The sequence below is a fragment of the Monodelphis domestica genome, chromosome 1, assembly GCF_027887165.1.
Source record: "Monodelphis domestica isolate mMonDom1 chromosome 1, mMonDom1.pri, whole genome shotgun sequence".
In the NCBI taxonomy this organism is placed as follows: Eukaryota; Metazoa; Chordata; class Mammalia; order Didelphimorphia; family Didelphidae; genus Monodelphis; species Monodelphis domestica.
The window spans coordinates 519,017,580-519,029,861 of NC_077227.1; positions in this window are offsets into that span (position 1 = coordinate 519,017,580).

A 12,282-nucleotide genomic window follows, 5' to 3' on the forward strand; every position below is an offset into this window, starting at 1 on the left:
AGACATCAATCTGAGTGCCCAAAACAAATGTTTTATCTTTCCCCTCAAACCTAATTCTATTTCAAACTCCCCTATTTCTGCCAAAGGCCAAAGTCTCTGTAGTTAATAAACCCATCATTGTCCCCAACCTATTTCTCTCCCTCCTTCTTCATATCTGATTATTTGCCAAATCTTGCTGCTTCTGTTCTCATAAGCCCTCTGGCTACTGACTCCTTCTCTATTTTCACACAGCTTCCATAGCTTATATCTGTGTTGGTGAACCCATGGCACACATTCCAGAGCATGTCAGAGGGGGCTGCTCTCTCTTCTCCATGCACACCTGAGGACATAGCTCACATCTCCTGCTCCTCTGCCTAGCAGCCCAATGGGAGCACTTTCTACTTCCCCTATCTGGGGTAAGGTGGAGGGCTCACAAGGGACATGAGGGTTGTAGTTTGGGTACTCAGTCTCAAAGGTCTCTAAAAGGTTTGCCATCACTGGCTTATATTGTTACTACAGTTTCCTAATTGGCCATCCTCTTTTGTCTTTCTTCACTCCAGTCTATTCTTCACATTTCTTTCAAAGTGATTTTTATTACACCTAGATCTTCCCATATCACTCTCTTACTCAATAAACTCCAGTGGATTTATATCATCTTGAGAATAAACTATAATACTCTTCTGTTTAGCTTTTAAAACCCTTTATAGTCTGGCCCTAACCTGTCTTTCCAGGTTTGTTCTACATGATTTCCCTTCATATGTTTTGTACTTAAGTCAAATTGATCTTTTTTTCTGTTCCTAATCCTTTTTCCCTCTATTGATTATTTCCTGTTTATCTTACACTCTTACATATGGCTTGTCTATACATATTTGTTTGCATGTTGTCTCCCTGACTAGATCATGAGCTCCTCATGGGCAGGGGTGATTTTTGCCTCTCTTGTATCTCTAGCATTTGGCACAATGTCTGTCATGTAGTGGTTGGTTATTGTCTTTTGTACCCATCACTAGTGATGTCTTTTGACTCAAGCATAAATTGGATTTAAGTAAGGCAGAATTGTATGAAGCCATTGGCCTCACTCTCTTCTAGCGTCACCAACATCCAGTGCCAAGACAAGAGTCAGGATGATTGGTGATGATCTGGGATGCAGTGGATGATTTGGCTTCTTTGATGTTGACTATGTTCTTAAATGCTCCACAGTGCCTGCATCAGACACCTTCATAGCCATTGAACAAATTCTCATACTTCCACCAGAGGAAGTCTTCATATTCTGGGGTAGACATCCCCCTAACTCATTGATGGGTTTGAGACCTGGCTTCGTCCAAGTGTGGCTGCTGGACATGCCACAGCTTCTCAGAGGCACGGGTGAAAGCTGTGTGGCAGGTGGGCATCAAAGAAAGAAAACAACCCTGAAGAGGGCTCGATAAGCCCTCACACCAGGGGTATTAGTCTTCCCTGAGCACTGTGTATATCTCTTTGTATCCTGACATGTAATAGATATTTAATAAATGCTTATTGACCGACTGACTAGAGCTCTAGTTAAGGACCATAAGCCCAATGGGGCATTTAAGACATTATCCCATTTAGAGATGCCCTGGTCCTGGCTAATACCTTCCCATTTCTTCTCCCCTGGTTGGGCCCCAAGTTACCACATAAATATTTTGAGGCTCCTTAGTATATTATTCATTGTTTTCTCTTGATCACCCTGGCTCTTCAAAAGGCGGTCCAAAATACTGTGTTGGCACAATATGTCCTGTTAAAAGTATAGAATTCCTTAGTCACGATTTAATAGCTGTGACTTTCTTGAGGAAAATGGCAAAACAGAAAAAAAAATTCAAAGAGAGGAAGACAAGCTAAATACTTTCTTCTTTTCTTTTTCTAGGGGAGTGACTGCCATACAAAATGACCCCTATATCTCTGTTTCCATCTGTCCTCTGCTCTGATGACAGTGAATACATCACATTTAGATGCTACCTTTATACTGTATGAGGAAGTGAAAATGGCACTTAGGAAAGTGAATAGAGTGGGGCAGTTAAGTAGCACAGTGGTTAGAGAGCCAGGCTTGGTGTCAGTTGGGAGGACTGGGTTCAAATCTCACCTAAGACACTTCCTGGTTGTGTGACCCTGAGTAAGTCTCTCTTGCTTTTTTTTTTAATCCTTACCTTCCATCTTAGAATCAATACTTAGTATTGGCTCCAAGGAAGAAGAGTAGTAAGGGCTGGGCAATGAAGGTTAAGTGACTTGCCCAGGGTCACATAGCTAGGAGGTGTTTGACACCAGAATTGAATCTAGGAACGAACTCCTGTCTAGACCTGGCTCTTTATTCATTGAACCACCTAGGTGCCTCTTTCAGCAAGTCTGTTAACTCTATTTGCTTAGTCCTTGCCCTTCTACCTTAAAGTTGTTACTAAGATAGAAAGTGTTTAAAAAAAGAAAAGAAAAGAAAGTGAATACAGGAGATTCTTATTTTAGTTTTCTTTGTATCCCATGTTTAGCATAATACCTAGATCTTAGTATATGCTTAATAAATACTTAGTGAGTTTTCCGATTGAATGCAATTGAAGTTGGGAATAGTGGCTGGATCTGACCAAACACAAGGAGGAGACAACACAATTGTAAAAGGATGACTATGAAAGAAAGGAAGAGAGGACAGGTGGTACTTTGACCAAAAAGGTCTTGGGAGATGTCCATTACTGTGGATCCATGTGGCTACTTTCTCATCTCTGTAAGATCTTTATAACAATGTGATCTGTTTGTATCTGGATGGTATCCTTAATGAAAGTATGAGAATGGACTACATCTTCTCCATCACCCAAATGATCAAAATATAGGGAGTATACAATCCCATGAAACCTATTTTTTTGATTTTTTAAAAAGTATTTTATTCGGTAGGAAAAAGTATTTTTTAAAAACTCTTCCCTTCCCTCTTGGAGTTAATACTGTGTATTGGCTCCAAGGCAGAAGAGTGGTAAGGGCCAGGCAATGAGGATCAAGTGACTTGCCCAGGGTCACACAGCTGGGAAGTGTCTGAGGCCAGATTTGAACCTAGGACCTCCCATCTCTAGGCCTGGCTCTCAATCCACTGAGCTACCCAGCTGCCCCCCAGAAAAATGTATTCTTAAAACTATCTTACAAGGTATTTTTCTTGCATATCTAAAAATCATAAAAGGTTCCATGACAAATATTATCACAGTTCAGTGAGCTACTAAATGTCATAAAATCAGATATAAAACAGGAAAATACATGAATGTCTAAACCATTCTTGAGTAGGAAAACATATGCTATAGAAATTTCAAATAGAAGAATGATTCCATATGAATGATAGTTTTTGTCTTCACAGGTGACTCACAAGCTGCATCAAACTCCAAAGTGCTACAAAGATTCCTCAGTGAAATCCTTCATTTTCAAGAAATTAGTCTAACTATCCACTTTGGAAAAAAAGTAGATGTATATTCCTCCAGTTTAAAAATATATATTTGTTAGGTGCTCTATAAATTGACAGTTTGTTGAACCTAGAATAGAAATGGAGGAAGAAAATCATCTTTATTGCATTGGGAAAATTGTTTAGTGATCCCTATGATTCCACCCTTTTTGCTATCACGAAAGTTGATCTTTGTAATACCAATATGCTTGTGTTTGCTGTACAAAAATTGGGACATAACATACTTTAAGGAAAATGGAGACATGCCTGGGCCTGTGAGCTATGGGGGTCAATGCTCTGATATTCACTTCATCTCTCGAAAACATCCTCTTGTCTCTGCTTACATCCTAGTGAAGGCCTTCATTACAACTCACTTGGACTATTACAGTAGCCTTCTAATAAGTCTCCCTGCCTCAACTCTTTCCTTCCTCTAATCCATTTACCACTCAGTTGCCAAAGTGATCTGCTTAAATTAGAGGTCTACCATGTTAGCTCCCTACTCAGCAAACCCATCACTGTCTCCCTCTTGCTTCCAGGATCCAACAGAAAATCCTCTATTGGTTTCTGAGCCATACAAGTATTATCATGCAAAACACACTTCCATATTAGTCATTGTTGTAAGAGTACACTCAACAGACAAATTAAAACTGTAAATACACTGATGTGAAAGATAGTATCCAACCCAATAGTTCTTTCTTGGGAGGGGACTAGCATTCTCCACCATAAGTCCTTAAGAATTGTCCCAGAACACTGCATTGCTGAGAGTTAGGCTTTTAATTTTTGATAAAGTCTGGGGGTGGAGGAGGAGAGAAGTTGGAAGAGTTAGTTGTTGACTTCTGAAGGACTCCACCAACCTGAAGAAAATAGGGCTAATCTGAAATATAAATGAGGAAAGCCATAGGCAAAATAAATCCCCAGTATTATACACTTACCAAAGATTCACAACTTTGACAGGAAACATTAAAACTAAATGAATGACATCAGGGAATCCGGAGGGATCATTAGCCTAGTACTTATCTCCACTTTGTTGGAAATAAAAATATGTCTGGGTCATCATTCTGAGTTGAAGGTCTATCTTAATTATGGAAAATTAGACCTGGAAGTCTTACAATACTCAGCCTGTGGCAAAGATCTTGTCTAAATGTACGACAAACTTTTGACAGTCAATTCATATAAGTGATCAACAAAATGAAATATAATATGTTGCTAAAGTTAGGAAATATTTGCTAAGAGAATTAATAAATTCCAAGAAAGGTTTAAAACAGGCAGTCTCCATTTGCTTTTGTCCTTCTTGTGATTTAGCACCAATTAAGACTTCCCGTTTGGACATCAGAAGGATTTACAAAGATCTCTGTTAAATGTCTAGAATATATGGCTCATGATATGTCACAATCACTGAATATCACTGCAGTTTGAAAGCAACACTAACAGAAAATATGGGAATGAATCTGATCAAGATACAATTTTCCGTCATCTCCAATTGATACTACAAATAACAGACCGACATAGTCAGACTTAACTTATTATTTTCATTCTGGTAAACCCAAGGTGTCTAGCAGGACTGTAAACTCTGAGGAACCTATAGTGAATATAAATCCTTCATAAGAGGAGATACCATCTTGTCCCTGTAATAAATTCCTGATTTCTACTATTGATGATGACTGTTTCTGTTATCTCTATCAAGAACTGGGATTCAGTCATGTTGTGCACTTAACATTCTAAATTTGAGAGCAGAAGCTCGTAATTTAATTGGTAGCAATAATATTCCAAACACTCACACTATATCTATCTACTAAGGTTAATATGTATTATTATAATTGATATCTTATACACAATTTACTAACTGGGTCTAACTCTTTCAAAAATCATAGCTACAGTTACTACTTAAAAGATTATATGAGATTCCTTGTTTTATAATCATTGATATAAATAATAATAAGTAATAGGTAATTTCCTTTTCACCTTAATAATGATGATGATGACCATGAGAGTTAAAAGTATCTCAAGAGAGATACCTCTAGACTTCTTAGCTGATTCTAGTGACGTTACACTCAAACACACACACACACACATATATATATGCTAATCTTTCCTCTTCCCCTGTTCCTCAAAGTCCTATGCACTCATATTGTTAGAAAGGAAAAAGAATGATTCCATATTAAACTCTCCATCATATCTTTCAGGTACCCAAACCATGAGATTGAGGCCAGAGAGTCTTTTGGAACATGGGAATATAGTATGGCCTTGGTATTTTGCAGTTGAAACCCCATTAATAGCTGTTATTAAGATTATTTCAATATCCATCTGTTAAGGAATTATTATACACAATGAATTCTGAAAAGCAAAGATATTATGAAAAGGTTACTGGACTTATGGGACCTATAATCTAGCAAGAGTATCACCTCTATCCTACTGGGTGTACCAACTACTCTTCTGAGTATTCCTTTTATTTTAACAAATCAATCAATCAACAAATAATTATCAAGCACCAAGTACCTACTAGGTGCAAAGCCTTGGGTAGACACTGGGGATACAAAGACACAAATGAAAAAGTCCTTGCCTTTAAGTACAATTATATTGATGTGAACGGGCATTGTGAGGTTTTTTAAATGATCAGTTACCTTAGAAACTCAAATGGCCCTTGTTACATACTACTTTGATATGTTCATGGGATCAAAAGATTTAGAGGTGGCAGGACCTTAGAGAGTATCTATTCAAAGCCCATTATTGTACAGATGAGAAAAGTAAAGCCCAGAGAAATTGCTTGTTCTCTTTTTTTCTAGCCTAGGAGCATTTTGAGGTTGAGACCCAGGATGACACCAATGGACCCTTGTAATGCTGTGTACATAATAGGTGTTTAATTCAATTATAGGTGAGGAGGTATTGATGTGTTGATAAGATGTTAATGTCCCTTATTCCTCTGTGAAGTGTGAGCACTTTTCTCTGATGGAATTAAAGGAAACCTGGACATTATCCTAAAGCACCCCAAGTGACTTGTTGGGGACAGCAAATATTTAACTTTGGGAGAGATTATAAGAAAGGGATGTAAGTGGCAGCCAGATGGCCAAGTAGATAGAGCACTGGATCTGGATCAGGAAGACTTGAGTTCAATTTAGCCTCAGATACTTACTACCTCTGTTACCCTGGGCAAGTCACTTAACCTCTGTTGCTTCAACTACTCTTTTTTTCAACAATAAAATGGGGATCAAAATAATACCTACCTCTCAAACTTGTGAGGGTCAAATGAGATTATATCTGTGAAGTACTTGGCTTAGTACCTGGCACACAGCATACTCAATACTTATTCCCCCTTCCATTTCCCAAAATCAAAACGAGAACACGTTGATGTGGTAATAAGGTATTAACAACTAGTGATTCTTTTATGAAGAGTGAACATCTTTCTAGTGAAATCTAAAAGAATCCTAGGAAGAGAATTGGCCACACTTCTGAGGGTCATTTAAAAAGCTGAATTGCCTATTCTTTAGTCAGTCTAAGCCAGGAACCAGCATTAGAGGAAGAACCTAGCCCTTGAGAGAGAATTGCTCTGGGGAAGAGAGAAGCAGGAAAGGATAAGAAAAGGGATCTTTCTCTCTCTCTCTCTCTCTCTCTCTCTCTCTCTCTCTCTCTCTCTCTCTCTCTCTCTCTCTCTCTGTCTCTCTCTCTGTCTCTCTCTGTCTCTCTCTGTCTCTGTCTCTCTCTCTCTCTGTCTCTGTCTCTCTCTCTCTCTGTCTCTCTCTGACTCTGTCTCTGTCTCTGTCTCTGTCTCTGTCTCTGTCTCTGTCTGTCTCTCTCTCTCTCTCTCTCTCTCTCTCTCTCTCTCTCTCTCTCTCTCTCTCTCTCTCTTCCCAACAGTGAGGCAGTTACTTGGGACTATCTGCAGCTTCAGGGAGCTTGGAATCTGGAAGAAAAGAAAAGAACCAATTAATGATTCCATAGATCTACCACCTTCAGCTGAGCACCCTGTATACTACAAACACTGTACTCAGACAGAAGCTTTGGGAAGATTCTACTAGAAGACAAAGCACATCAAGGCTGTGCAGTTCTAAATCTGTGAGTTGCCTTGGTCACATGTGTTCCCTATATGTGTGCTTTACTACTATACTACTTTTAAACTCAAGCCCCTACTTCCCATTGAGTCTACGTGTATTTGGAAAAGAGTGTACCCCAGGTGTATAGGGGAAATATGCCATTTGACTAATTGCTTTTAATGAGAACTGATAATTTCTACTGGCATGAATCTTAGAAAGGAATACACCTGGGGGCAGCTGGGTGACTCAGTGGATTGATAGCCAGGTACAGAGATGGGAGGTCTTGAGTTCAAATTTTGCTTCAGACACTTCCTGGCGGGGTGACCCTGGTCAAGTCACTTAACCCGCATTGCTTAGCCTTTACCACTCTTTTGCCTTGGTACCAATAGACAGTATTGATTCTAAGGGGGGAAGGTAAGGATTAAGGGGGAAAAAAAAGGAATGTATCAATAGAGGCTTACAGACAATAGTTTTAGAAGAGTGGTCCCAGAGAAATATACCCAAGAGCCTAAGAGTAGTGGCTCCCCTCTGGGGACTCAATCCAAGAGAATGTGTTCAATATTGAGGAGTATCTCAGAGGGGGATCAAAAGAGATTTATTAGTTCTCTGAATTAAAGAGCATTTTGAATTCAGTTTGTTTTTCTCCTTTTAGTTTTGTTAATCTCTTCTTTGATTTTAAGCATTTCTATTTTGGTGTTTGACTATGTTTTAAAATTTTTGTTGGTTTTTTAGTTTCTAGCAGTGTGCCTGATTCATTGAATTGTTATTTTTCTCTTTTGTTGATGATAGTTTTAGAGATATAAAAGTCCTTGGATTCCTCTAAGGACTACTTTGACTGCATTTCAACAAATTTGGTATGTTGTCTCATTATTGTCATTAGTCTTAATGAAATTACCTATTGTTAAAATGATATTGGTCTTGTTATTTGTTATTGATGATAGATAGATGAATATAGACTTAGAGCTATTAGGGTCACTTGGTGGTAGATGGTGTATAAAGCTGCTAGACAAAGTTTGATCCAACACTTATTTATTATTTTTGTTAGGAGAGGCAGGAAAAGGAAAAGGAGGTAAAGATAAAATGGGAAAATATATCCCACCAAACTAATCCAAAAGGATTTTCTTCTTGTTCACCAAAGGTAAACCTCCTTAAACTATTCTACCACTTTCTGCCTAACACCCAAATCTATCTATCCTTATCCTAATATATAAACTTCAATATTATTAACCTACTTAAAATTTAGAACAAAAGTAACAAGTTGTCTTTTCTAACTGACTGATGTGGCAGTTAGAAATAAAAAATGATTCCTCTGAGTCTTCTCAGCTTTGAGATAGAACTCAAGCTGATTCAGTGAGAGCAAATAGCATCCTCTAGTTGGTAGCTGCATTCCCTTTCAGGAGAACAGCTCTGATGGCAAAACAAAAACTCCTCCCACCTTCACAGATGTTCTTGTGAGGTTTCAAAGTTAAGTTTAGCCAAAATCTCTAACTGATATTAACCAAAGAAAAGTCAGCAAAACTCCTGACCACCAGTAACCAGAAAGTGACCAGAATCCTCTCACTCTCTTCCCAGCATGCAAATCCTTCTTAAAGTGACCACTGTGATTTTTCCTTGGCTGTGCATTAATAGGGGACAGGAAAGAATTCTTTCTGTGGTATCTCTCTGTATTCGAATTATTGCTATATAACTTAATTAATAACAAATTAAACCTAACACTATCATTTCTATGATTTGTTCTTTTACTCATGAACATAGATTATTGTAAACCTGTTTTACCTTGTATTTATGATTATGGAATGATAACATCCTAGAATTAGGAGGGAACTCAGAGGTATGCTAGTTCAGGTTCTGCCTGATGCATGAATACCCTCGACAAGTGACCATTCAGACCTCCCAAACACCTCCAGTGACTCCAGTGATTTAAAAAAACAATAAAACCAAATTACTTCATTACCTGAAAATAATAACTACTACTACTAATAGCTGTATACATATGTATAAAGAATGTTATAAATATAGAACTTTAAGGTTTGCAAAATGCTTTAGAAATATGAACTTATTTTCTATTTTATTTATGACAAAATGGTCCATTCAATTTTTCAACTGCTCTGTTGGGAATTGCTTCCTTAATTCAATTTAATTCTAATAAACAAACAATTATTAAGTGAATGCCATCTACAAGCCATTTTAATAGGTACAGAGATACAAAAGCAATGAAAAATATCCCTGCCCTCAAGGCGCTTACATTCTACTAGAATGCCTTCTTTCTTATATTCAGATGTAATTTACCTCCCTGTTACTTCTATAACCCTTGTTCCTAATTCTGCTTTTCTGGACCTAAGCAGAATAAAGGTCCTCCTCCACATGACAACCCTTGAGATAACTGGAGATAGTTTCATTTTCTGTAGAAATAAAAAGGAGGCAAGCTCTTTAAAGGCCACTTTGAGGGGCAGTTAGGTCATCATGGATAGACTGTCAGGCTTGGAATCAGGAGGACAAGATTCAAATCTGACCTCAGACACTTCCTAGCTGTGGGACGCTGGACAAGTCATTCAACCCCATTTGACTACCCTTTGCCCTTCTGTCTTAGAGAGTTGTCAATAGGAAAGAAAGTAATGGTTAAAAAAAAAGCCACTTTGAGTCAGAGATATTTTGGTTTCAAAGGCTTTAGGTAATACTTTTCTGGATATCTTCTTTACTGAACTTGGGAAGCTCTGGAGGGGCAGGACTGGAAAGACAGAGAGGTAGGGTCAAGAGATGTACAGAAAGATTGGAGATGATCCCAGCACTGGTGCTGAAATAGTCATTGGCCTTGCAATAAATTGAAGGGGGCCTTCTGGAGAGGTGCTTGGAGGGCCTCATTTTCAGAGGACAAATGAAAGCCTACACCATTGGGGCACAGGCCTTATGCCAAGTGAATGCCTTGGAGGAGCTGAGGGTCTCCAAGAAGGCTAAATTTGGCATGTTGGCGGAGTGATAGATTTTCTCAGTTGAAGGTAAGGGCATGAGCAAGGATGTGGAGGAAGCCTCAGGAGCATCTCTAATTCCATACAACTAAAATATCATCCATGATTTTTGGGCAGAGAGAGGGGCCATACCAATGAAAATATGCAAAATGGAAAACTGCCACATAAATTTAAGATATTAATATTATTTTTCCTATAAACTCCAGGATACAAGCACAGAGGGGAGAGAGCAGGCCCTCCCTATTATGGCTTTCCTCCTCTCTTTCCCCAAAAGTGTAGGCTTTGCCAGTAAGAATTACCATCCCTTGGGGCTGGGAAAAGTCTCCCTCCTGAATCCATGCTGGGAAAAGTTCAAGAGTTCAGACTTACTTGTCCAAATTGCTTCCTCTGGGAGAGGGAAGCTATGTTCATCTCTCCTGGCAGAAATCAGCGTTACACTGGGCTTGTTGCCAAACCCCCCTCCCATTGGGCTTTCTTGCTTTGGTCTTCTCCTGCCCCTGCTCTGGTCAATTCATGAATCCTGTCCATGGCCAGTGCCTCAGAGGGCTCTGCAAGACCTTCTCTGCTCACCAGGGTGAATACATCTTTAAGGGGGAAACAGTAGTTTGAAGGTTAATACTATTATATGATGAGGACTTTTCTCATTCCTGATGTTTTTCCTGAAAAAACATTCCGTCTGAGCTCAGCTTAGATGCCAACCCCTACCTGAGGCTTTTCCTGACTCTCTGAGCTACTGGGGCTTCTCTACCAAAAAAATCACCCTGTATTTGTTACCTGACAGGTACGTGTTTTCTTTCTTTCTTTTCCTTCCTTCCTTCCTTCCTTCCTTCCTTCCTTCCTTCCTTCCTTCCTTCCTTCCTTCCTTCCTTCCTTCCTTCCTTCCTTCCTTCCTTCCTTCCTTCCTTCCTTCCTTCCTTCTTTCCTCCCTCCCTCCCTCTTTCTTTCTTTCTTTCTTTCTTTCTTTCTTTCTTTCTTTCTTTCTTTCTTTCTTTCTTTCTTTCTTTCTTTCTTTCTTTCTTTCTTTCTTTCTTTCTTTCTTTCTTTCTTTCTTTCTTTCTTTCTTTCTTTCTTTCTTTCTTTCTTTCTTTCTTTCTTTCTTTCTTTCTTTCTTTCTTTCTTTCTCTCTTTCTCTCTTTCTCTCTTTCTCTCTTTTTCTCTCTTTCTTTCCAGAACAGCAGTAAGGGCTAGGCAATGGGGATTAAATGAATTGCCCAGGATCACACAACTAAGAGGTATCTAAGATTTGAACCTAGGACCTCCCATCTCTAGGCCTGTCTCTCTATTCACTGAGGCACCTAGTTCCCCCTGGACCTCTTCTTTTAATGGTATAGAGAGGTCCTGGTGAGGAACAACCTCGACCCACTGGATGTGGAGTGATGGCATTCCTTGGCTGATGGAAGACCTGTTTTCAGTGGGGATATCAGGGTGAGTGTGGAGGAAACCTCAGGAACATCTCTTATTCTGCTCAGTTGAAACAGCATCCTCAGTGCTTGTTGTTAATGCTAGTGAAAATTTGTCACCATTGTCAGCCTTAGAGAGTTTCCCAGAGCAGTGAGGGGGTAAAGGACATATCCAGGGTTACAAAGACCTAGGAAGGAAATGAATGAAGGTCTCTTGACTTGCAGGAATGTTCTCTCTCCCCCACCTCTTGTTTGGTACATTTTTGTTGTTGTTTAGATATTTCAGTCATGATCGCAGTACATGATAAGCATTTAATAAATGTTTGTTGATTGACTGTATTTAACTCATCCCTGAATGCTTATTAATATTATTACATTAAAATATATTACAATGTTATATTATATTATAGTGTATTGTTATATTGTGTTATATTATATTATATTGTTATATGATTGTTATATGATGTCCTAAAAAGGACAGATTCAAGTCT